The 25,835-nt window shown below is 45.7% G+C and overlaps 1 protein-coding gene across 5 annotated transcripts in view; it reads right to left on the bottom strand.

Annotated features, from left to right (window-relative positions):
* ZNF536 (zinc finger protein 536) overlaps positions 1–25,835 on the bottom strand; it is a 351,144-nt gene that overhangs the window by 281,236 nt on the left and 44,073 nt on the right. For 4 of the 5 annotated variants that reach the window (XM_049863979.1, XM_049863975.1, XM_049863976.1 and 1 more), the window contains exon 2: positions 10,388–10,457. The exons of the other annotated variant lie outside the window; for it this stretch is intronic. The gene's annotated coding sequence lies outside the window, so the exon portion shown is untranslated. The remainder of the gene's footprint in view (positions 1–10,387; positions 10,458–25,835) is intronic. 5 annotated transcript variants of the gene reach the window in all.

The following is a 25,835-nucleotide window of genomic DNA, read 5'->3' as shown; positions in this document are numbered from 1 at the left end:
GACTTATGGCAACCTCATACACAATGGAACAAAACACTGCCCAACCCTGAGCCATCCCCATGATGGGTTGTGGATGGGACCACTGTGATCCACAGGGTTTTCACTCAATGGTTTTCAGAATTAGATCACCAAGTCTTTCTTCCCAATCTGTCTTAGTCTGGAAGCTCCACTAAAACCTGTTCAGCATCATAGCAACACACAAGCCTCGTGAGGCCCAGACGTCGGTGGACTTTCAAAGATCTCCAGGTAATCCTAATCAGCAGCCACAGTTGAGAACCAAGTCCCTTGCTACTCAAAGTGTGATCCAAGGGCCCGCAGCATCAGCATCACCCAGGAGCCTGTGAGATATGCAGAATGTCTGTCCCCAGGCCTCCTGAGTCAGAATCTGCAGGTTTCCCAGATCCCCCAGGGGATCTGTGTGCCTTACTGAGATCTCATCTGGGCCATTCTGTTTATGACCTAGAAGGAACCTTAGATACTGTGTGGTCCAAACCACTCACTCACCCTTCAGATGGGAACCTGACACTTCATTGGCCTATGACTTCCCCAAGGTCTCCCAGGTTTGGGGTCAGTCCCAGGCTTCCTCTCTCCAAGCCAGCCCTCCGTCCCTGCCCACAAGCCTCCACCCAGGCTTGCCTTCACCTCCCCTCAGAAACTTCTCTCAGTCTTCTGTCCCTGAGGCCTTGGGAGGATAGGAGGGATGAAGGCTGCCCCACCAGAAGAAGCAGGAACTGAATGGTGTCCAAGGATGGCTGACAGGGATTCCCACTGGGTGTTCTGCAAAGCTGCAAAACCCTTTCCAGAAAATAAATTGGGGAGTCACGGCCATCAATGGGAGCATTTACCACTGGTGATCTTGTTAACTGGGGCCCTGACAATATTTGGGATGTCACAGTTCTAGAAACGTTGAAGTCACGTTTAAACACATACATACGCAGACTCTGAGTCCTGAAGAGGAGAAGCGGGAATCCGGTGAATGATTCCAGCACACGCCATACTTACGTTTTCAGTGTCGGTACCATCTCAAGTTGTATTTTGTATTTGAACAGAGATTATACTGTTGAGCTCAGGCCACTGACAAGAGCATCATTGTGTACTATTAACTGTTTTTAGACATAAAACAATCCACACACATGAACACAAGGAAAACTAAGAAAAGGAAAACTTTCCTATCTTCTTGCAGGATTTCAGAAAAAAAAAATGTCTTTGGGGTAGGAAAAATTCAACACATCCCTTTCTCCAGAACCACTGCAACAAACGCACACACACACACACATAAAGCTTCCACTTCTCCAGCCAAAGTTCCCTCCCCTCTGGGCAGCAAGGTCCTCCATGTCAGGGGCCACATCCCTGCACCAGGGCTGAGCACAGGCACCCTCCATAAAAGCTTATTTGCTAGTTGGCAGAGTGACTGAAAGAAAGAAGCAGCCAGAGACAGAAAAGTCAGGAAACCCAAAGGCAGGCAAGTCTGTGGACCAGGTTACCTCTACCTACTGGGCAGGTGTAGTGGTTAAGAGCTCAGACTGCTAACCAAAAGTTCAGCAGTCCATGGCATCACCTGTCTGGAGGGGAGATGGGAGGGTAGAAACCGGTAAAACGGTCACGAAAGGACAGACTGGAGGGAGGGAGCGGGCTGACTCATCAGGGGGAGAGTAAATGGGAATATGTAGTAAGGTGTATATAGGCTTATGTGTGACAGACTGACTTGATTTGTAAACTTTCACTTAAAGCACAATAAAAATTATTAAAAAAAAAAAAAAAAAGTTCCACAGTCCGAATCTTTGGAAACCCTGTGGGGCAGTTCTACTCTGTCCTATAGGGTCGCTATGAGTCGGAGTCAGAATTGACTCTATGGCAACGTTTTTTTTTTTTTTTTACCAGGAAGGTAGAGACCAAGGCCAAACTTATATAGAAAAAGAGTCAATGATAGCCTCATTTCCAAAAGGAATGAGCTTATATTATCACAAATCTTGCCCACTTATTCTCAAGCACAAGTAATTACCAAACTAATTCCTTCCTCAAATATTTACCAAGCACCTACTAGGTGTGAGCCCCTTGCTGGAGGCAGGACTGCAAAATTTTCAAGGGTGAAACTCAAACTCCAATGTTATTGCTGTCTTTCTTGCAGTGTGCTAACATGCCGATCACATTATTATCCTACAACTCAGATTACCATACTTCCCTTTGTGCAAAATGAACTGAGCCAGAAAACTGTGAGGGTAAGAGTCCAGCTCTGCTGGACTCAAACCTCAGCCAACAGTTCATGAAAAACACTGTTGTGCTTCGCGCTGCAACTGCTTGAAGCCTATTGTTGAAATACAGTAGTTATTATGGGAAATGTCATGCATTCCCAAACATAAAAGGAGAGCCACAATCTGTTTGCCTGAGATGGACTCGAAACCAACTATTCCCTGGAGCTTTCTAACACCCCTAAACACTTAGATTGATAGATTGTTCCCATAATGCACACAAATATGAAAAATCAACTAAGACTTTTCTGTCCATTGAAGAAAGAACAAATAACTATCCGTGCTTTGTCTTCTGTATCAAGAAATATCAGCAGGTTCCTGGTACCAACCGTACACATCAGTTAAAGACCCTGGTGGATGGAAAGGAGAGGAGGAGGCAGAGAGAGAAAATGCCTGGTCCCTCATTAGTAACAACGGGCCAACTAACCATCTGCCTCCAGTAGGGCCAAAAACCCAAAACCAAACTCATTGCCTTCATCGATTCAGACTTAAAGGGGCTCTATAGTTTTTTTTTTTATAGGACAGAGCAGAACTGCCCCAAAAGGTTTCTAAGGAACAGCTGGTGGATTTGAACTGCTGACCTTTTGGTTAGCAGCTGAGCTCTTTAACCGTGATGCCACAAGGGCTCCTCCAACAGGACAGTCTCTAAGGAATGGGAGAGGGGATCTTGACACTCTGAGAAAGGGTCTGGCCAAAGATTCCTCCTCTAGGATTCATCCCAAACAACGTGTGGTTAAAAGAATGAAGGGGAGAGAATGAATCAACATGTTCCCCTGTATACCCTGGTTTTCTTTCCTCTGGGTTATGGAAATAACTTATTTTTTAATGCAAGAGGGAGTTATTGATTGATTTGGCTTTTCTTCTAATCCTGAGAAAATGCTACACATACAGACACACTGGCATCCCAGAACTAGCTCCTCTTCTAGCAGAGCTGAAAATCCATCCTGCCATACAGCCCAGGGCGTGGCTCTTAGAGCTGAAGTATAACAAGTAAATGAAAGCTCAGCTCACTGACAGCCCCCTCCCATTTTCACTCTCTCCCTCAATTTGCCACCGCTCCCAATAACAGGAGCCCTGTTGGTGCAGTGGTTAAGAGCTCAGGCTGCTAACAAAAAGGTCAGCAGTTCAAATCCACCAGCTGCTCCCTGGAAACCCTATGGGGCAGTTCTACCCTGTCTTATAGGGTCACTACGAGTCGGAATCAACTCAACAGCATATAACACATACAATAACAACAGTGCATTTCAGTATCATTATAATTTTTTTCCAACTAGGACCTGACCTCAGGCTTATTAAAAACTCCAGTAAGAGTTCCCCATAAAGAGTAATCCTCAAATGATAGTGCTGAAGCGGTGGCGAAGAGATCAAGCTTTGGAGTCACAGGAGTAGGGACATGAATCCTGATTTAGCCATCTTCTAGACGTGTGACTTGTACAAGTTACCTACCTTCACTGCTCCTCAATTTCTGTGCCTGCAGAGCGGATTGCTGAGAGGATTGGATAAGATACAGGGTAGAAAGTCTTACCACAGGGCAGGGCTGGCAAACGTTTTCTGTAGAGCCAGGTAGTAAATGTTTTAGGCTTTGTGACCACTTGGTGTCTGTCACAACTACTCAACTCTGCCCTTATAGCATGGAAGCAGCCATAAAACCAAACCAAAAGACTCATTGCCATCGAGTTGATTCCAACTCATAACAACCCTATAGGACAGGGTAGAACTGCCCCATAGGGTTTCCAAGGAGCAGCTGATGGATTCAAACTGCTGACCTTTTTGGTTAGCAGCTGAGCTCTTAACCACTGTGCCTGAAAGCAGCCATAGGCAATACATACATAAATGGGTGTGGCTATGCTCCATTAATACTTTATTGATGGACACTGGAATGTGAAGTTCATGTATTTTTCACATGTCACAAAACTCTTCTTCTTTTGGATTTTTTCCACCATTTAAAAATATAAAAGCCATTCTTAGCTCCCAGGCCATACAAAAACAGGCAGCATGCTGGAATTGGCCCATGGGCCAGAGTGTGTCAACCCCTGGCATATGGCATACGAGCAAACTCAATAAGAATCCCCGAAAAAAGGAAAATGGAAGGAATATTGGGGTTTTAAGTGAAAAGGCTTTCAGCCGCAAATGAAGACATTTTTAAGTTTTACTCATTCAAGTCTTTACCAAACACCTATCCTGGGACCTACAGTCACCTGAACATGCTGTTGGTGTTGTTTGCTGCCATCAGATTGACGACCCCATGCACAACGGAACAAAACGCTGCCTGGTTCTGCACCATTCCCATGATAAGTTGCAGATTGGACCACTGAGATCCACTAAGTTTTCATTAGCTGATTTTCAGGAGTAGATAGTCAGGCCTTTCTTCCTGGTCCATCTTAGTCTGGTCACTTTGCTGAAACCTGTTAAGTATCATGGCAACATGCAAATCTCCACGGACAGACAGGTGGTGGCTACACCTGAGGTGCACTGGCCAGGAATCAAACCCTGGCCTCCTACATGGAAGGCAAGAATTCTACCACTGAATCACGAATGCCACCTGGACATACAGAAATAAAGGGAGAAGCCACCCTCTCCCCGGTCCTATGACCCCACGCCTCCATCCTGCACACCGCTGTCTAAAGGAAGTCCTCCTGTATGCGTGTGCGTGCATACGTTGGGGCGCACTGGGGTCCATGTGGGTGGGGAGAAGCAGCAAGGCCATGCAGACACTGGCATGGCTCATACATGGAGGACCATCCCTCCTTGGAGTGGTCAATGATCTTGTCAGGGATGGAAAAGTTCAATGACTACAAGGTTGAGTTTAATTATATGTTGTCGTTGACTAGCAGTGGTTATGATGTACAATTACACATGTAATTTATCAGCAAGATACTCGCATACATAATAAACCCAAAGCAAAACATTAGATTCCAGTGGAAGCTAAAAATATCAAACTGGGCCATGACGTGAAAGTCTTCCTCGCAAGGGGGTGGAAGACAAACCACAGGCCCCCTTCCCTTCTAAGAGCTGTTCCCACCCACCACGACCACGTGGCCTCCATCCAAGGAATGTGCTCCCCAAACACCAAGTAATTCCCAAGCACCCAGTGGTGTGTCAACAGTGTTCATCCACAAAGGCAATGGGAAGAGGAAGCTGAGTGAAGAAACTCACCACCCTTTCTGATGTTCTCTGAACTTGCTAACCAAGGTCTCCAGGGGTGCTGGAAAGACCACATGCCTGGCAATGTCTTGGGGTTCCTAGCTCTGGTATAAGCCTGAGAGGAAAAGGCTAATTATCTGCAACTGGCCTATATGTCCATCAGTCTTGTTCTGTTTTGGAAGAAGCACAGCCAGAATGCTCCTTAGAGGCAAGGGTGGTGAGATTTTGTCTCATGTACTTTGGGCATGTTATCAGAAAGAACAAGTCTCTGGAGAAGGACATCATGCTCGTAAAGTAGAGGGTCAGCAAAAAAGAGGAAGACCCTCAGCGAGATGGATTGACACAGTGGCTGCAGCAATGGGCTCAAACATAGTGACGATTGTGAGGATGACTCAGGACCTGGCAGTGTTTCTATTGTACATAGGCTCGCGATGAGTCGGAATCAACTCCATGGCACCTAACAACAATAACAACAAAGAGGGGGGAAAGGAACAAACATGACTGAACAGGGAAAATGAAAATAATAACAGCAAAAAAAAATTAAACATTTATTAAGAACCTATATTGAGCCAGGCATTGCTTTGAAAACACCGCATGAACGACCTATGTAATCTACTACACTGTCATTGTTATCATTCCCATTTTACAGATAAGAAAACTGAGGTCCAGTGAGCCTAAGTCCCTTGACACACTCATTATCAGTAGCGAGCAATGAAGTGGAGCCAATTTAAGAAATGTAGTTCCAGAGTCCGCAGCCTTGCCACAGGTTGCCAGGTTGAGTGGTCATTTCTCTTCTTTATCGTATTCTTACTGGTACTGTTCTAACACTCAATATGCACTCATTTAAAAGCCAAGAGTAGGGTGACTTTGGCCATCCCCATCGCTGGGAATAAGTTTCCCAATACCCTGCTAGTTTGCACACACCATGGCTGAGCGTGGGAACCCCACAGCCCAGAGCCTCCACCTGTCTCTTTAAGAGCACAGAATAGTGGCCAGTCCCAAAGAGATCAAGCCTGGCAGGTCAGAAGAGAACAAGCAAAAGCCCCGAAAGGAACATGAAATACAAATAAATTACGGTTTTGCCACGCAGGGGACCTCCATCCGTCTGAACAGGAAGTCTTCTGAGCCTCACGAACCCCTTGTCCATGGCCCACTTAGAGAGGTCACCTTCTCATGCCCTGCCTCTACACCCTCAGTCCCAGGCACCCACATATGTGTCCTCGTAAGGTTCCAAAGACACTTCTACAATGAGGCACCCATGTGGTTCAGCTTCTACAGATTGCCCCTCACAGTCTTTGGCACATTTATTTTTTTCTATTTTATAAACCGGACTGAAAGAAGAGATAATAAGAATAAGAATGCTTAATTGAAACTGACCATTTAAAAAAAAAAAAAAAAGTGGGGGGGAAGGGGTCAAGAGATGGTGACAAAAGTGGGATTTCAATTGGACCACTGAGCCCATCACTCTAAGATTTCTGATAGGATTTGGGGTAGAATCACATCCATCCAACCACCCACTCACCGCACCCGCTCACCCACCCATCCATCCTTCCATTCACCAAAGACTTATTAAGCACCTAGTATGCATCAGGAGCCCTGGTGGAGCAGTGGTTAAGAGCTGGGCTGTTAACCAAAAGGCTGGCTGTTAGAATCCACCAGCAGCTCCTTGGAAACTCTATGAGGCAGCTTTACTCTGTCCTACAAGGTCGCTGTGAGTCGGATTTGACTCAAAGGCAATGGGTTTGCTTTTTCGGTTTTCCTATGCATCAGGCAGGGGCAGGGTGGTTCAGTGGTAGAATTCTCACCTTCCATGGGGAGACCTGGGTTTGACTTCCAGCCAATGCACCTCGCCTGCAGCCACCACTCATCTGTCGGTGGAGGCTTGCATGTTGCTGTGATGTTCAGGGGAGATTCTAGACTAAGGCAGACTAGGAAGAAAGGCCTGGCAATCTACTTTAAAAAAATTAGTCCATGAAAACCCTATGGATCACAATGGTCTGGCCCAGTCAGTCCCGTTGTGCATGGGGTCACCATGAGTCAGGGATCAACTCAAAAGCAGTTAACAACAACACGCGTCAGGCACCAGTCCAGGAACTAGTGAAATAAAACACACAAAACATAAGGGCCCGCCCTCGCAGGGGGTGAACTGTAGCAGGGGAGACAGACCAGAAACCAGTAAAGAAGTGATCCGGTCGCCAAAACATTTCCCACACCCACCTCACAACGTATTTGAAACCTTCCAAACACAGTGGTAAATCAGAGCCATTTTCTCATTTGTTGTCAGCATCAAGGATTGTCTCGTATGGAAATGTTAACGGAATAAAAACATATTCCAATGTGGCAGAATCATCTGAGGGCAAATACTGCCAGCAATATTTTTATGACAAAAGCTTTATTTCTCATCTTCCGTATCCTTGATTCAAATATATACGCATATGTGGGTGCACATGTATCAGGATTCAAGTATTTCAATATAAATTTTGTATTCAAAATACTTTCCTTGATTTCAGTTGACTGCATATTTCCAGCCAATGTTGCAGCAGTAATTTTTGTTCTGAATCAAAAACAAGGATCTGTCTCTCCCTCTCTCCTGTGCTCAACAACTCACCTCCCATCTCCACCTTCAGCCCTAAGAAGCCCAAATATTCAAGCTGCTTTCAGGGATGAGTAGTATCAAGGGCAAAACCTGTTTCTTCCCATTTATTTTCCTGCTGAAGGTTTCTAGGGCCATGGAAGCCGAGGCGTTGGCTAAAGCCATATCACAAAGGCACCGGGATAGAAAGGCAAACCCTCCCGCTATGATTGGAGTGTATAATTGTTTGAATACATCTTGCTGGCACACAAATAATGTCATCCTTGGTAGATACAGATTTTAAAGCCCTTTGGAAAGGTGGAATGTTATCAGTCATGAGTGTGATTATAATGGGATTTAAGTGAAAGAAGCTAAGATTCAGACCCCAGCTCGGGCCAGGCTCTGTGACAGAGTAGGGGTGGGGAAGAGGAAAGAGGACTGTGTCTCAGCCAAGAGAGGGATGCGGCGCGTGGTCATGGTCCACATAGCTTCTCTCCAGAAGCCGAAGATGTCCCAAGAAGCACCATGAACTCTGGAACTTCACTGGGAGTCCCCCAGACCCCAAAAAGGCCTGCTGATATTCCCATCACTTTAGACTAGTGGCTCCCAACTAGGGGAGACTGTTTCTCCCATGGGACATTTGGTAATTTCTGGAAATGTTTTTGGTGTCAAACTGGGGGAGGGGGTATGCTCCTGGCATCTAGAGGGTAGAGTCCAGGGATGCTGCTAAATATCCTACAATGCACAAAACAGTCCCCAGAGCAAAGGATCACCCACCCCAAAATGTCAATATGCCAAGGCCGAGAAGCCTTAGTTAGACACAAGAAGGTTGAGTCAAAGCTGGGGGAGAAGATGGGTCAGGAAGGGGCCTTCCTGGGAGAGTGGTTTGAAGCTACTTTCACTGGCTTTGCTCCCCTCCTGCCTGCCAGATGACTGAGCAGGTGACAGAAGAGAGGATAAAACAGAGGTGGGAAGGAAAGAGCCTTTGAGCCAAGCCACTCACTCTTTTGCCTCTTGATCTCAAACATGCCTTCTTTATTACGAGTCAGAAGGGCCCGGAAACCTGGCATTTTTTTTAATTCGAGGCACAACAACCCAGGTCGAACAAAAACAAAACAATCTCTCTGGAAGCTCACTGGGACCTCTTGCCTGAAAATCCCAAGGAGGCCGACGGTGTAAAATTCACCCATCACACCCAACTGCATGCCCGAGATTACAAGGAAAGAATTGTGAATTTCATTAAATATGTTAAAAGGGAAAAATCAGCTTTGAAAAATAGTAATCCTGTCTTTCAACAAAAATATTATAGGAAGCTATGAATTTGGTAGCTCCGAATAGGATGTTGGTACATGTTTTACTAAGGTAATATAATGGCACACTATTATTAGATCGCATTAATCATTACCGTGCCAACGGCACTGACAGCCCTACTGAAAAGGATTGAAAGGCCTGGTAATGGATATAAATTACCCATTGTGTGATAAAAGGATTTTTACTAAGAAGGTAAGAATAAAACAGCAAATTTCTAATATAACTGTTGTATAAAAACCAAAATAAAAGTAATCCACGGTCAGTAGTATCCACAAAATCAGGAGAAAGCATTTTTCCAACAAGATAAAGTCACAATAAAAAAAAAAAAAATACATATTCAGGACAATATAAAATTAATTTCTGAGTGCGTAATTCTGCTATCAATTTCCTTGGTTTATGTGGTGACCTCGGAGCACGTGGTCAGGAGAAGGTGGGTTTGGCTAATTAGATCTGAGGGTGAGTTTATGGAGATATCAGGGACCGCCTCAGATGGGGTGGCTGGAGACATCAAATGCACGCACTGCCCTTTCTTTTTTATTTTAAGTTTTTGTCAGCTTCTATGCCAGGGAAACACTCAATTACTGGGTTTGCAAGCTTCGGTCTGATTGGGATGACAAACAGTGAGCTATGCTGGGCAGGTTTCCTCCAAACCTAGGTCAGACCATTGAACCACGTAGTGAGTGATGGGGAAATAGACCTCAAATGCTCTTTGGATAGGGTTGGTTGGCTTTTGGCAGCAGCCCCTCTGCCCACCAGGTCTGGTTCCACAATGTCATCTAATGGGCAATGTCTCCTAAGGACCTCACACAAGACAGAAAGAAGTCAACTGTGTAGGGCTTTGCCCCATCTGTGACCCCATTCTGGGACTCAGCAGCTTGTCTCAACATTACATGCCTTATTCCACCCAGAAGACCTGAGAATAAGGCTGGAGCCAAGAGGCTGAATTCAGAAGCTTCTCTTCAGTCCACCTCTGCCACAGAACAAAAAGGAGCTTCTGGGAGAACTCTTATTCAGGACTTGGATCTACAAGACCTAAAGAAGGCAGCCTGGACTCACCCACAAACTCACAGACAGACAGCACTTCAACAGACTACAAAACGATGTTCCTTACCAGGCAAGTCTTAAAGCAATGGGTCTCCCTCCTGGTTGAAGGATATTCTTAAAGCCGTGGTGGTCAGGAACTGCAAAAATAAGACCTATTAGATATTTTAAGTGTCAAACATATCAATTCTAATAAGACACGTAAATAGCATTCATCCAAGGTAACAATTTGCTGGGTTGGTTGAGAGTCTAAAAATATTGAATAGCCCCATTGCCCCAATTGTTTGAGAAAATTTTTAAGTGGTAAATATGTGACCTTTGCTTCAATGAACAAGATTTACTCAGCTTCTTTTCAGTGGGAAATTGCCACCTGAGGAAAAAGAAGGGGGTGGGGCTTCTAACCATCTTTTATATGGGATAGAGGAGGAAACAAGAGCAAATAGGGTCCCTCTCTCTCTCTCTTTCTCTCTCTCACTCTTGCTCTCATGTTTGCTTTTGCACTCAAGCTTTCACTCATTCTTTAGAATTCCAAAAGTGAGGAGGTACTTATGGAGCCTTTTTTCATGATTTAAGGCCCCCCCCACCCCCCGCACAGTAGAACAAAATTCCATCCTGATGTCAATTGGCCGAGCCTGTCCAGTGGTCAGGACAGTACTCAGTGGGTCCAAACCAGGAGTCGGCAACTGACTGAGGCTTAGGGATGCTGTGTTTGGCATCAAAGTCCTCCCTCCTGAACCAAGACTATGAAAGCAGCAGCCAATTACATTTTTTTTCCACTTTTCTTCTGTTTTACAACTGAAGTTAAGTCCCGTACAGATGATCTCATCTACTGTGGCATGCTGGGATGAGATAAGAGCCTAGAGGGAGCTCTGAGATGCTTGTCCACAGTGGCTTCAGAGCCATTGGCTCGGGTAACCAAGGCAAACCCCAACCTCTGCTCACGTCAGTTAACTCCAGCACATGTTTCAGTCCAGCTCACGCCTCGGATCCAGTGCAATTCAGAGCTTGGTTGGTTTTGCGACATTACGGAAAGTGTTTTATAGGGCAAGCAAAAGTTCCCTCTTGGTAGATTATCTTGTACTGAGCCTGAAGTTGTAAATGCTGGTTCTACAGCAAGAACTCTAGTATTATTGATTTAAGGATGTGCCTGCAGATGCAAAATAAGAGGGTGTGTTTAGAGTAAGGACCCATGGTGGCAGCCCCAGCCCAAGAGGTTTGGACATCGAACCACTGGCTACAACACTCCATCCAATCCAAGAGTTCTTTCTGGCACTAGTACATACACACAACAGAATACTATGCAACGATAAAGAACAATGATGAATCCCCAGAACACCTCACAACATGGATGAATCTGTAGGGCATTACGCTGAGTGAAATAAGTCAATCACAAAAGGACAAATATTGCATGTAACCACTATTATAAAAACCCAAGAAAAGGTTTACATACAGAAGAAAAACATCTTTGATGGTTACCAGGGAGGGGATAGATGGGGAAGGGAAATCAGTAACTAGATAGTAGACAAGTGTTAACTTTGGTGAAGGGAAAGACAACACATGATATGGGGAAGTCAGCACAACTTGACCAAGGCAAAGCCAAATAACTTCCTAGCCACCCACTAAGCACATCCAAATACCTTGAGGGACTGAGTTACTGGAGCTGGGGCCGAGGGCTGGGGACCATGGTCTTGGGAGATATCTAGGTCAATTGGCATAACATAGTTCATAAAGAAAATGTTCTACATCCTACTTTGGTGAGTAGTACCTGAGGTCTTAAAAGCTTGCAAGTGGCCATCTAAGATATATCTGTTTGTCCCACCCCATCTGGAGCAAAGGAGAATGAAGAAAGCCAAAGACACAGGGGAAATGTTAGTCCACAGAAAATATAGAACAAAATTCAAATTCACAAAAAAGACCAGATTTATTAGTCTGACAGAAACTGGAGGAACCCCCAAGACTATGGCCCTCAGACATCCTGCTAACTCAGAACTGAAGCCGCTCTTGAAGTCCACCTTTCAGCCAAAGATTACATAATCCTATAAAACAAACAATAACACACATGAGCAATGTGCTTCTTAGTTCAATCAAGTATACCAGACCAAATGGGCAACATCTGCCCAAAAGCAAAGACAAGAAGGCAGGAAAGGACAGGAAACTGGATGAATGGACACGGAGAACCTGGAGTGGAAAGGGGGAGGGGGAGAGTGTTACCACATTGTGGTGATTCCAACCTATGTTGCAAAACAATTTGTGTATAAATTTTTGAATGGGAAACTTACTTGCACTGTAAACTTTCACCTAAAGCACAATAAAATTTGAAAGAAAAAAGATTTCTTTCTGGCAACAAAAAGGTGTTGGCTGACTGTATGCTAGAAGTGTTTTCTCAAAGTGCAAAGGGGATGGTGCTTTTTATGAACAAATTTCTACATGCCAGAAAAACCAACAAATCAGTCTTAGAAGAGTTACAACCAGAATGTTCCTCATAAGCAAGGATGGCAAGGATTGGTCATTCGGAAAGACCAGCCACTAGAAAAGAACATCATGGTTGGTAAAGCAGAGGGTTGGCGAAGGTCAGCACCAGGGACTCACATACTAATGACCATGAAGATGGCACAGGCCTGGGCAACATTCCATTCTGCTATACATAAGGTCACTATGAGTCGGATCTAACTGGACAGCAACTAACCACAACAACATCTTGAGGCATGAAGCAAAAGTTGACCTCTCAATTATTCTGCAACAAGAAATTACATGTTTCTCTCTTTCTCTCCCTGTCTCCCTCCTCGTCTCTCTACTCTCTCTCTCTTTCTCATCTCAGTCAGATCATCCTTCACATTTTGTTTCTCTGTATCACTCAGCATTAAAACCTAGAGAGCGGAAAACAAGTGCTCAGTGCTATGCTTTCCAAGATTCCGTTCTAGCGCTGACCCGAACAGGTGCCCAGTACCTGGCTGGCTGAAAAGATGCATTTGCTTTGCTTATGTTTGTGGGCGGCGGGGACTCTAGGAGAGGGAGTAGATTCAGGTATTACATCCAGGCCCACGACTTGCAAACATCTACGACTATTCTCCAGGGGCTTCTCACTTGGAAGTCTTGTAAATCCCAGTGACAGGGAGAACAAGAGGGGGACTGCAGCTCAAGGAGCCCCACCTACTTGGCCTCCAGCTTCAGGCCATTGAGGAGAACGTCAGTGTCTCCTGCAGTCTGCAGGGGGCAATGATGGGGCAAGTCCCTCAGGTTGGATAAACCAATCCCACTGCCATCAAGTCGATTCCAACTCATAGCGACCCTATACCCGGTGTAAAAAAAAACTTTTTTTTTTTTTACACCGGGTATAGGGTCACTATACTGTACATCAATTACTAAAGGCCCCAGCACAAGGCGTTGTGGCTGCATTGGGCCAAGTGATGAGAGAGTTTACCAAAGGGGTTGACCCACCAGGGCAAGCTTAGCCCAAACAGCTTCCTGCTGGAATAGCAGGAGAGCCCACGTTTAGAGCCAAACTGAGTTAGTTCCATTTGTGCCTTCTGAACCAGTCTAAATAGCAGCAGGCTCCTGGTGTCTCATGTCGTTACAGTCACTGCAGGTCAGGAATGGTGACAGCCTCTGACCACTGATACTCTCTGGATTCAAGGAGTGGGGAGGACGGAAACGGCAGTGCAGTGACTGTCTTCTCCAATGAAAGAAACGGCTCTTTCAGTGCAAGTAAGGAACTGTCATTTAGGGACAACACAGTCAGCAACATAACCACAAGCAGGTCCCTGCTGTGAGGGCCAACAGATCTCAAAACTGTTCACCCTCCCCACCCCGCAGGAGGAACCCCACGCTGAGGGAGTCAGGTGGGGTTCACCCAGGAGACACTGCCCACAAGCCCAGTTTGGTGCATCTACCACCAGATCAGAGGAGGGTTAGGAGGGGGCAGACTACAAGACAGCAAAAAGCTTGAAAAGTGTCAAGGGGGGTGGGAAGCAGCCACCCCACTAAAAATATTATCTCCCAGGTATGTTTCAGTGCTGTAAAGGAATAGGCCCTGCTTCCTCTCTGACGTGCAGATAAGGCACCAATTGTGGTTGTCCTCAGCTACCGGCACCTCAGAGTGAGTGAGTTTGGGACAGCTGTCCGTTCAGAGACTTGTAGACTCTCTTCTGAGCACCTACTGGGCACCAGGTCCAGGGCTGGGCCAGGGGCCCAGTAGGTATGCTGTGGGATACAGAAACGAGCCTGTGCGAAGACTCTGGCAGAAGGGGCAGGCAGAACACGTCACAGGTGGCCACCTTGGAGGGCAGGCACAGTTGAGCTGAGCCTTAAGCAGGTGCAGGCAGTGGATAAACCTAAGGTAGGGCCCCAGCGGGACAGGGCTGGAGGTGAGGGAAGGGCAAAGGCTTAGACGCTGAGCTGTAAGGGTGAGAGGTTGTAGGAGCAAAAGCTGTGCAGAGGGGTTGCAGCTTCAAGAAGGGGGAGGGAGAAAGCTCCACAGGGCCAGAGTGGGATTCTCAGCACCCACCTGTGGCTGGGGCAGGGCAGGGAGTAGAAGGTGCTGGGGAAGGGGAGGGTAGAAGAGGGACTTGTGGAGGCTGGGAACAAGCCTCGGGCACTCATGCAACCATTACTTCATCATCTCTCCGGTCCCTCCTGAGTGCCTGCCCTTGTTCTCCAAGGATAACCAATGTCTGTCTAGTGCAGCTTACATTCTAGTGAGCAGAGTCAAATGAAAAACAGATAAAAATAAAATACAGTATCAGTGAATAACAAGCTCTAAGAACAAAACTAAAGCTGGGGAACAGGATGGCATGAGTGAGACAACTATCAGACATGGCAAAGAAGACCTCTCCAAGGGGGTGGTGTCTGACAAGAGACCAGAGTAAAGGAAGGGGGTGCTCCCCATGGCAATCTGGGGAAGAACTTTCCAAAGAGTGAGTGCAAAGGCCCTGAGGTCGGGAGGAGATGGCATGTTCAAGGAGCAGCAAGAAGGTCCACGTGTTTGGACAGTAAGCAGGAAAATGGGAGAAGGCAGGCTACTTAGGGTCCATGTCATGAAGGACCTTGTGGGGCATGGTAAGAAACTTGGATTTAATCTGAGCCAGTTTGTCGTGCTGTGGGGGCTTGTGTGTTGCTGTGATGCTGGAAGCTATGCCACCGGTATTCAGATACCAGCAGGGTCACCCATGGAGGACAGGTTTCAGCTGAGCTTCCAGACTAAGACAAACTAGGAAGAAGGACCTGGCATCTACTTCTGAAAAGCATTAGACAGTGAAAACTTTATGAATACCAGTGGAACATTTTCTGATATAGTGCTGGAAGATGAGCCCCCCAGGTTGGAAGGCACTCAAAAGATGACTGGGCAAGAGCTGCCTTCTCAAAGTAGAGTCAACCTTAATGACGTGGATGGAATAAAGCTTTTGGGACCTTCATTTGCTGATGTGGCACGACTCAAAATGAGAAGAAGCAGCTGCAAATATCCATTAATAATCAGAACCTGGAATGTACCAAGTATGAATCTAGGAAAATTGGAAATCATCAAACATGAAATGGAATGCATAAACATCAATATCCTAGGCATTAGTGAGCTGAAATGGACTGGTATTGGCCATTTTGAATCGGACAATCATATAGTCTACTATGCTGGGAATGACAACTCGAAGAGGAATGGTGTTGCATTCATCGTCAAAAAGAACATTTCAAGATCTTTCCTGAAGTACAATGCTGTCAGTGATAGGATAATATCCATACGCCTACAAGGAAGACCAGTTAATACCACTATTATTCAAAATTTACGCACCAAGCACTAGAGTCAAAGATGCAGAAATAGAAGATTTTTGTCAGCTGCCTGCAGTCTGAAATTGATCGAACATGCAATCAACATGCATTGATAATTACTGGCGATTGGAATGCGAAAGTTGGAAACAAAGAAGAAGCATCAGTAGTTGGAAAATACAGCCTTGGTGATAGAAACAATGCCAGAGATTGAATGATAGAATTTTGTAAGACCAACGACTTCTTCATTGCAAATACCTTCTTTCACCAACATAAATGTCGACTATAAACACGGACCTCGCCAGATGGAACACACAGAAATCAAATTGACTACATCTGTGGAAAGAGACGATGGAAAAGCCCAATATCATCAATCAGAACAAGGCCAGGGGCCGACTGTGGAACAGACCATCAATTGCTCATATGCAAGTTCAAGCTGAAACTGAAGAAAATCAGAGCAAGTCCACGAGAGCCAAAATGTGACCTTGAGTGTATCCCACCTGAATTTAGAGACCATCTCAAGAAGAGATTTGACACATTGAACACTACTGACTGAAGACCAGACGAGTTGTGGAATGACATCAAGGACATCATCCATGAAGAAAGCAAGAGGTCACTGAAAAGACAGGAAAGAAAGACAAGACCAAGGTGGATGTCAGAGGAGACTCTGAAACTTGCTCTTGAGCATCAAGCAGCTAAAGCAAAAGGAAGAATTCATGAAGTAAAAGAACTGAACAGAAGATTTCAAAGGGCCGCTCGAGAAGACAAAATAAAGTATTATAATGACATGTGCAAAGAGCTAGAGATGGAAAACCAAAAGGGAAGAACACATTTGGCGTTTCTCAAGCTGAAAGAACTAAAGAAAAAATTCAAGCCTCGAGTTGCAATAGTGAAGGATTCCATGGGGAAAATATTAAATGATGCAGGAAGCATCAAAAGAAGATGGAAGGAATACATGGAGTCATTATACCAAAAAGAATTAGTAGATATTCAACCATTTCAAGAGATGGCATATGATCAGGAACCGATGGTACTGAAGGAGGAAGTCCAAGCTGCTCTGAAGGCATTGGCGAAAAACAAGGCTCCAGGAATTGATGGAATATCAATTGAGATGTTTCAACAAACAGATGCAGCGCTGGAAGTGCTCACTCGTCTCTGTCAAGAAATATGGAAGACAGCCTCCTGGCCAACTGACTGGAAGAGATCCATATTTACGCCTATTCCCAAGAAAGGTGATCCAGCTGAATGTGGAAATTATAGAACAATATCGTTAATGTCACTCGCAAGCAAAATTCTGCTGAAGATCATTCAAGAACGGCTGCAGCAGTATATCGACAGGGAACTGCCAGAAATTCAGGCCGGTTTCGGAAGAGGACGTGGAACCAGGGATATCATTGCTGATGTCAGATGGATCATGGCTGAAAGCAGAGAATACCAGAAGGATGTTTACCTGTGTTTTATTGATTCTGCAAAGGCATTTGACTGTGTGGATCATAACAAACTATGGATAACACTGCAAAGAATGGGAATTCCAGAACACTGAATTGTGCTCATGAGGAACCTTTACATAGATCAAGAGGCATTGATTGGTTTAAAGTCAGGAAAGGTGTGCATCAGGGTTGTAATCTTTCACCATACCTATTTAATCTGTATGCTGAACAAATAATACGGAAGCTGAAACATATGAAGAAGAACGGGGCATCAAGATTGGAGGAAGACTCATTAACAACCTGCGTTATGCAGATGACACAACCTTGCTTGCTGAAAGTGAAGAGGACTTGAAGTACTTGCTAATGAAGATCAAAGACCACAGACTTCAGTATGGATTACACCTCAACATAAAGAAAACAAAAATCCTCACAACTGGACCAATGAGCAACATCATGATAAACAGAGAAAAGATTGAAGTTGTCAAGGATTTCATTTTACTTGGATCCACAATCAACAGCCATGGAAGCAGCAGTCAAGAAATCAAAAGACTCATTGCATTGGGTAAATCTGCTGCAAAAGACCTCTTCAAAGTGTTGAAGAGCAAAGATGTCACCCCGAAGGCTAAGGTGCGCCTGACCGAAGCCTGTAGTATTTTCAATCGCATCATATGCATGTGAAAGCTGGATGATGAATAAGGAAGACAGAAGAAGAGTTGACGCCTTTGAATTGTGGTGTTGGTGAAGAATATTGAATATACCATGGACTGCCAAAAGAACGAACCAATCTGTCTTAGAAGAAGTACAACCAGAATGCTCCTTAGAAGCAAGGATGGTGAGACTGCGTCTTACATACTTTGGACATGTCATCAGAAGGGATCAGTCCCTGGAGAAGGACATCATGCTTGGCAGAGTACAAGGTCAGTGGAAAAGAGGTGGACTGACACAGTGGCTGCAACTATGAGCTCAGGCATAACAACGATTGTTAAGGATGGCGCAGGACCAGGCAGTGTTTCATTCTGTTGTGCATAGGGTCCCTATGAGTCGGAACCAACTCGACGGCACCTAACAACAACAACAACACGGGAGAGTGCTGAGCACAACATGATCTGATTTATACCATACAAGGATCACTCTGGCTGCCACAGGGAGAAAAGGCCAAAGGGGATGGGGGGGGCGAGGCCAGGAACCCAGTGGGGAGGCTGCTGCAGTTGTGCAAGGAGACAAGAGCCTGGCCTGGGGCGAGCTGTGGTGATAGAGACAGATTCAGGACTCATTTCAATATAGAGCCAGGGAGACTTGCTGAGTTGGAAACCAGGAGTAGGACAGGCCCAGAGTCATGCCCATCTAGCTGGGACCCCAGGGGCGCGGGGCGCCAACTCCCAACCAGCTCTAGCTTGAGGCTCAGGTCCCAGCCCACCAACACAGCACCTCTGGAACAGAGGATGGGGCCCAGAAAGAGCGTGCCATGGGCCTGTAGGATAGGGTCCACAAGGCATCGCTCTCCGTAGTTGGGGAACCACTGCCTTCTAACTTCTACCAAAGTGGATGCCCGAGGATCTGCTTCTTCTACAGAGCCACAAAGTGTCTCAAACCAGGGCACGAACACTCCAAACTCAGACATTTCTTCCCTAAATCCCATCAACCCATTCCATGGACTCCCACACCAACCAAGCCCAGTCAGGCCTCCAAACACAGGTACCAACCCCTGTTTGTGTCCGGGTGTGTGTGGGCATGCATACTGGGGGCTTGGCAGCTGCCACCCTGACTCAGAGCCCAGCATTACACGACGCAGCTGAAATATTATAACATGGAGTACGCTGGGCTGCCCAGACATGCTTCCAAAGGAAGCCTCTTCTTTCACTTTACAACAAAGATAACTTTGATGGAGAAGCCATCTGATACCTGTTCGATCTCAGTGCTTTCAGGGTACACAGACATCAGACGCGCTCAGGAACCTGAGAGCCTGTGATATCAGCCCAAGCCCTGGGATGAGAGAGGAAGACCAGGGTGGCTTCTTCCCAACAGCTTGCCTGCCCCATGCCTATATTTTGACAAGCTTTAGCATGAAAAAAAGGCAAGATGCTCAGAGCCAATCAAATTACATCCCTGTCTCTTTAATAAACAAATCCATGTGCACGTTAACAGTGTTGAAAATTCAATTTAAACTCTTTGTCTGTTGCTGCTTACTCTAAAGATGGTCTTTCTTAAACAACAGAACACCAAGGAGTCGTTAGTGCTCTCTCTTCATTACTTCAAAAAACCAATCATTAGACACCAGAGTATATACGTAATTAGAAAATCACTTCCTTTGCAATCCAAGCTAAGTAGTTTACATACTGTAATTACAGGGACAAAATCAATTTTTAATCATTTCCCTGATTGGGCTCATCAGCTCTGTGGGAACATTGTAACCTGCTTGTTGTGCAAAAGCAACATCTGGGCTAAAACAATTACCCTTTGTTTGCTACAATATTCCTTAAATCTTTTTGCTCGCATAAAAAAAAAAAAAAAAGGAAAACATGAAGACAAGATATTTGGATGTCTTTTTGTCCTTGATCAACATACATCCGAAAGTTCTCCTCCTGACAGAGTTGAATGTTTCCCCGGAATTTACGCTTTGGCAGGACACGTCCAAGGAATGTATTTTTTCCGTGAGATAAAAGTATCTGATTGTTTTAAAGATCCATTCAGCTGTCTAATTGTTCTATAGCTCACACATGGTATTCAAACAACCCACACATTACAAAAGCTCATTTGGGTAATCATGGGCAACTATTATGGCGATGGTTTTCACTTTTCTAATACAAATGAATGGATTTTATCAAAATTTAAAAAAACTAAAAAGCTGAGTATGTGTGAAAAATAGTTGGTAGGAACTGGCAAGGCGAGGCTAAGCGTTTTGTTCTCTTAATAGGAAGTGACCTCATTTACACTGGAGTAATAATTAGTACTGCTTCACTGACAGTTAAGGAAAAAAACTTTCCCAGTATAATAAGGCAGCCTCTCCTTTGTTAGGAGATCTACATTGATTATTAACCCTTGCCAAGAAACGCCAAGTTTAACTCTACGTTCCACGGGACTCATGTTTGCTGGCAAAAGATAAAAATAGCTATTTGGAAACCGTCGCCTCTCACCCAGATTTCCAAAGTTTTGCATCTGAGCTTTTAAGCAGCGTTCTGAAGCACCTGGTATCCCCTTTGAAGAAACATGGAAAGCCCCATCCATCCACCCCGCAGCACCAGGAAGCCCAGTGGTCCCTCCGCTCTCCCCCGGTGGCCCTGGTCCTCCCCATCCTTTTGAAGTTTATTGGCTTTGATTATTGCTCACAAGTTTCCCCAACCTACAATTAATTCATAGTCAAAATAGCCCTGAGAAGGGGAGGAGAAGAGAGGGAAAGTGAAGAGCGAGGGGGATCTTCTTGCTGGTGGTTCAGTCCAGCCTGACAGAGCAGGAGACAGGAGCACTTGAGCTGTTAAAGAAATATGGTCCAGGAACAGCCAGCGTTTATGAACACACACACACACACACACACACACACGCATACTCCTTCCGAAGGGGATTCAGTCATTGACCCAACCATTCCCGAGCTCAATAGGAGTGACAGCTAACATTTATGGAACACTTACCACATGCCAACCAGAGTTCACAGTGCTTAACAGGCACTGTCCCACTTCATCCCCACAAGAGCCCCCTGAGGTAGGTGCTATTATTATTTTCATTTACGGGTGGGAAACTGAGGCACAAGCAGAGAAGTAACTCGCCCAAGGTTAAGAGCCAGTGATCGGGGGAGCCAGGGTTTGAATCCAGTCAGGCTGATTCCATGGGCTGAGCTGTGAACCCCTTGGCCCACTGCTTCCCCAACATGGGGCAACATCTCTTTCCCCTCCAGCTTTGAGGAGCCTAGTATTCACTGGTTGGACATGTGCCACGGCCCCCATGTCTATGTCCCCAGGAGCATGCACAGAACTTGGCATCATTCTACTCTCAACTCAAGATGGTGATTCTGACCCAGGACAAGGTAGATGTCAGGACAAGGCCAGTCTTTTCAGGGCAAGAAACACAAACCAGTGGCACGTGTTCCCCACAAGGTTAGGAGCACTAGTGTCAAGCTGCCGTGGTGGCATTGCCTGGGAGCCTCAACGTGTCCAGGATGGGTCCCCCTAGCTCTCTGTGGAGGTCCTCCCTGAGAGCTGGGCACTGGAAGTCTCTCCCTAAGCCTCGGTGTACCCGTCCCCAGCTCTTGCCCCGTCCACAGGAACGCAGATCCCACATCAGCTCAAGACTCTTCAGGACAGCACATCCAAGTCAGCTCCAGCCCCCAGAGACTGGGCAATGTAGAAGAAGAAAACTCCGGAATATTCTACATACTTTCAAATAGATGGTATCACCACATGACGAAAGGTATTTAACCCTTTACAGAAGACATTCCTCACCAGGACAAAATCGCAAGGTACCTAAGGAAAGGGCTTCTCTTTAAGAGACGTGAAGTAACTGGAAGGCATGGCCTGCTCGTTTCTGTCTTACCCGCACCTCAGGCAATGCTGCTGTGCAGAGAGCCTGCTGTGCCCAACGCTGAGCCACAGCTGTGCCATCCAGGGTGGCGGCCACAGGCCACAGGTGGCTACCGAGCACCTCAACTGTGACCGGTCCACACTGAGACATGTCGCGAGCGTAAAACACATGTCACAATTGAAAGAATGTGAAATGTCTCAATTTTTTTTACGCTTTTTGCATGTCAAATGATCAGTTTCGGACATCTTAAATTAAATAAAATATATTCTTACCCTGAAATTGCCACCTATTTTGTCTTCCCTTTTCTCATATGGCTATTAGAAACTCTAAAATTGGCTACGTGGCCTGCACTTGTGGCTTTTGTTGTATTTCTAGCGTACACTGCTGAACTAGATCTAAGCAAAAAAAAAAAAAAAAACAGATTTATGAAGACTCGTTGAGTTGGGTCAGAATTTGCCCATAATAAAAATTCACTTATTTTTTGAAGCAGGTTTTTAGAGGAAATTATTGTCATCAGTATCACTTGATATGTGGGTTCCATGGGTCCTCTTGGAAGTTCAAATGAAAGCTGTAAACCTTCTCACACAGCACCCTGCTTCTTCCTTACTGATGTCCCTTTTTGTCGCAGTCCACTTTCTTCTTAGTTTATAAAACCGTTTGATTTTTCAAGTAACATATGCTCATGGGTAGACATTTTGGAACATACAAAATACTACAAAGGAGGACAGTAATTCATAATCCTATCAGCCTGTGTGATTGCTTAATACTCAGGTGCATTTCCTTCTAGTCTTTTCTGTGCCTGTATTTGTGTATGTGTGTGTATGGTCTATGGTGTGTGTGTGGTATGGTGTGTGTGTGTGCAGTGCATGGCGTGTGATGTGTGTGTGTGCAGTGTGCAGTGTGTGTCTGTATGGTGTGCATGCGTGGTGTGTGTGTGTGTGGGTTCTGTGTGTGCGGTGTGTGGTATGTGTGTGGTGTGCATGTGTGGTGCGTGTGTGCGTGGTGTGCGTATATGGTGTCCGTGTGTGTGGTGTGTGTGTGGTGTACATGTGCGGTGTGTGCACATGTGGTGTACATGTGTGTGGTGTGCATATGTGGTGTACATGTGTGGTGCGTGCATGTGTGGTGTACGTGTGTGTGGTGTGCGTATGTGGTGCGTGTGTGTGGTGTGCATGTGTGGTGTACGTGTGTGTGTGGTGTGTATGTGTGGTGTGCATGTGTGCTGTGCATGAGTGGTGTACATGTGTGTGGTGTGCGTATGTGGTGTATGTGTGTGTGGTGTGCGTGTGTGGTATACGTGTGTGGTGTGTGCATGTGTGGTGTATGTGTGTGTGGTGTGCGTGTGTGGTGTGCGTGTGTGGTGTACGTGTGTGGTGTACGTGTGTGGTGTACGTGTGTGGTGTGTGCATGTGTGGTGTGCATGTGTGGTGTATGTGTGTGTGGTGTGTGTGTGCTGTGCATGTGTGGTGTATGTGTGTGTGTGGTGTGCATGTGTGGTATACACATGTGCGTGTGGTGTGTGTTTATGCTCATGAGCACACCTGAGAATGCACCTCCTACCTGTCTTTGCTTTCACATCTCCCAGAGCCCCAGGTCCCACATGCAAATAAACGTGGCTTGGCCCTGGAAGAATACGGGACAGAACAGCCTTGAAGAACCCCCAGTGAACCCAGCCTAGGGAACCCCTCTTTCACTTCTGCAAATCAGGAAGTCTCCCCAGTGCTTAGAGATTTGGGATCATCGTTCAGCCTCCTGGCTGCCACTTCCTGGCGAGCTGATGTCCAAAAAACCCCAGAGTGGCTGCCGGGCAGCTCTTCAGGAAGTACACTCGGCACAGGACGGCCAACCCCACAGGCTGGAAACCTCCTGCAGCCAGCTCCTTCCTCCTGTGTGGGTGGTGGTGGTGTTTCAATTACAAACGAAGTGACCTGCGTCTCTAGAGGAGCGTCTAGGCCAGCCAGGCCGGTGCTGCCTCTCTGTCTCCTGGGACAGAGACGAAAATGGTAGCTCACCCAAGTCCATCACTGTTTCTCGTCTCCAAGATAGAAACCTGGCTGCGTCAAAGAGTACTGACGTGGATGGGGGACCAGAAAGATGTGTAAGAATGGGTATGAGCCGCCTCCCCAGCTGGAAACCAGCTGCAATTTGGAGAGTGTCAGGAACATCACAGAAGAATGGTATTGTTTTCTTCGTTCTTCTCTCTGGATGGAAATGCCGTTGTTCTAAAAAAATGATTTTACCTTGAAATCCATAGTAAGTTTAGTTCTGGCCAGTGGTTATTCCGGAGAAGGCCTAGAAAAGCCAAGACCAGTTGCTATCGAGTTGATTTCAACTCATGGCGATCCCATGTGTGTCAGAGTAGCGCTGTGCTCTATAGGGTTGCCAGTGGCTGATTTTTTGGAGGTAGATTGCCAGGCCTTTCTTCTGAGACACCCCTGGGTGGACTTGAACCTTTTTAGTAGCCGAGTGTGTTAACTGTTTGCACCATGCAGGGACTCCAGAAAAGTCAAGGGCACATAAGCTGGAGGCCACATAAAATATCGCACCCAGTTTTCTTGAGATTTTAAAGCAATAGGAAGAAATAGTAACTGCCAAGACCATTGGTCCCTCAAGCATCCCTCGTGCTTAGCAAGAAAAGTTTCCAGGAATGTCACACTGAGGGGAGTGCCTGCTGCAGAGTGTTGGGACAAACAGGGGTGGAGAGAGTCCAAGCAAACCAGGCCCCCTCCCAGCCTGGCCTGTCCAGCAGCCAACGGCAGGTTCCCTTTGCTTGTCTCATGGTGACGTTCCTATTGCAGAAAATTCAAGCCTAACAACAGTTCACAGAAAAGGAGGCATCTTCCCCTCTCGTCTTCCAAGCCTTTCATTTTAGTAAAGACTTGATAAACATTCTTCGAAAGAGTATATTCCCTCTCCTCTGCCCACAGGTAACAAGAGATAGCAGATGTTTCAGAAACAGCACATTATACCAAAAAAAAAAAAATCCAGTGTCACTAAAACCAGAATGGAAAATGTTTATACGTTAACAAACATTGTAATGAATTTGCACAACCTTAACCGACTGTATACCCAGCGTAATGAAATGGTCTCCATCCTTTCAAAGAAAAAATTACGTATGCTAGCACAGAGCTTTAGAAAAGCATTGTTCTTAAAAAAAAAAAACAAAAACCTGCATTTTTCCCAGCTACCATGTAATTTGTGAGATGCATTTTTAAATGATCTGCGACAGCAGCGGGCTTCATCAGTCAGATGGTGCCGATAGATAATTCACCAAGCCATCACATGACTTCCATCACTCGAAAAGACGCGAATATATTGCCACAAGCTTTGGGAATAATGGGTGCACCTGTTTACGGTGTCACCTCTGTTTGCTAATTGTCTCCTTGAGCTACATTTTACTTCTAATGCATTTATTTTTGACAGGCAGTGTCTATTTAGAAATCACATTACTTCAAGTGCAATTGTTCTTTTGTCTATCAAGTAATGAAGTGTTGTTATACAGATTTCAGGTTCTGATTAGTAAAGTATCAGAGCCCCAAAAAGGTCAATCAGTTATTTACCTGAGGTAACAGAAGGATGGCAGACATCTTGAATATTCTCCAGCTCATGCTATAGGCCACATTACTCTAATTACTCAATTTGGTTTACTTAAATATACACTCCTGGCCAAAAAGCCCACTCCCAGGGCAAGTCCGGAGATTTGCGTCTATGCAGAATGGCAGGCGGATGGGTCATTTGTTAACATGCATGGACGCCACCAAATCAGATATGCCAACAACTGCGTTCAAATAAGTGTGTGGGTCTGGGTGCACCTACCTACCG

Source organism: Elephas maximus, chromosome 21 (assembly GCF_024166365.1).
Source record: "Elephas maximus indicus isolate mEleMax1 chromosome 21, mEleMax1 primary haplotype, whole genome shotgun sequence".
Classification (NCBI taxonomy): Eukaryota; Metazoa; Chordata; class Mammalia; order Proboscidea; family Elephantidae; genus Elephas; species Elephas maximus.
The sequence above is the reverse complement of the archived record's forward strand: the minus strand, read 5'-3'. Positions and strand labels throughout refer to the sequence as shown.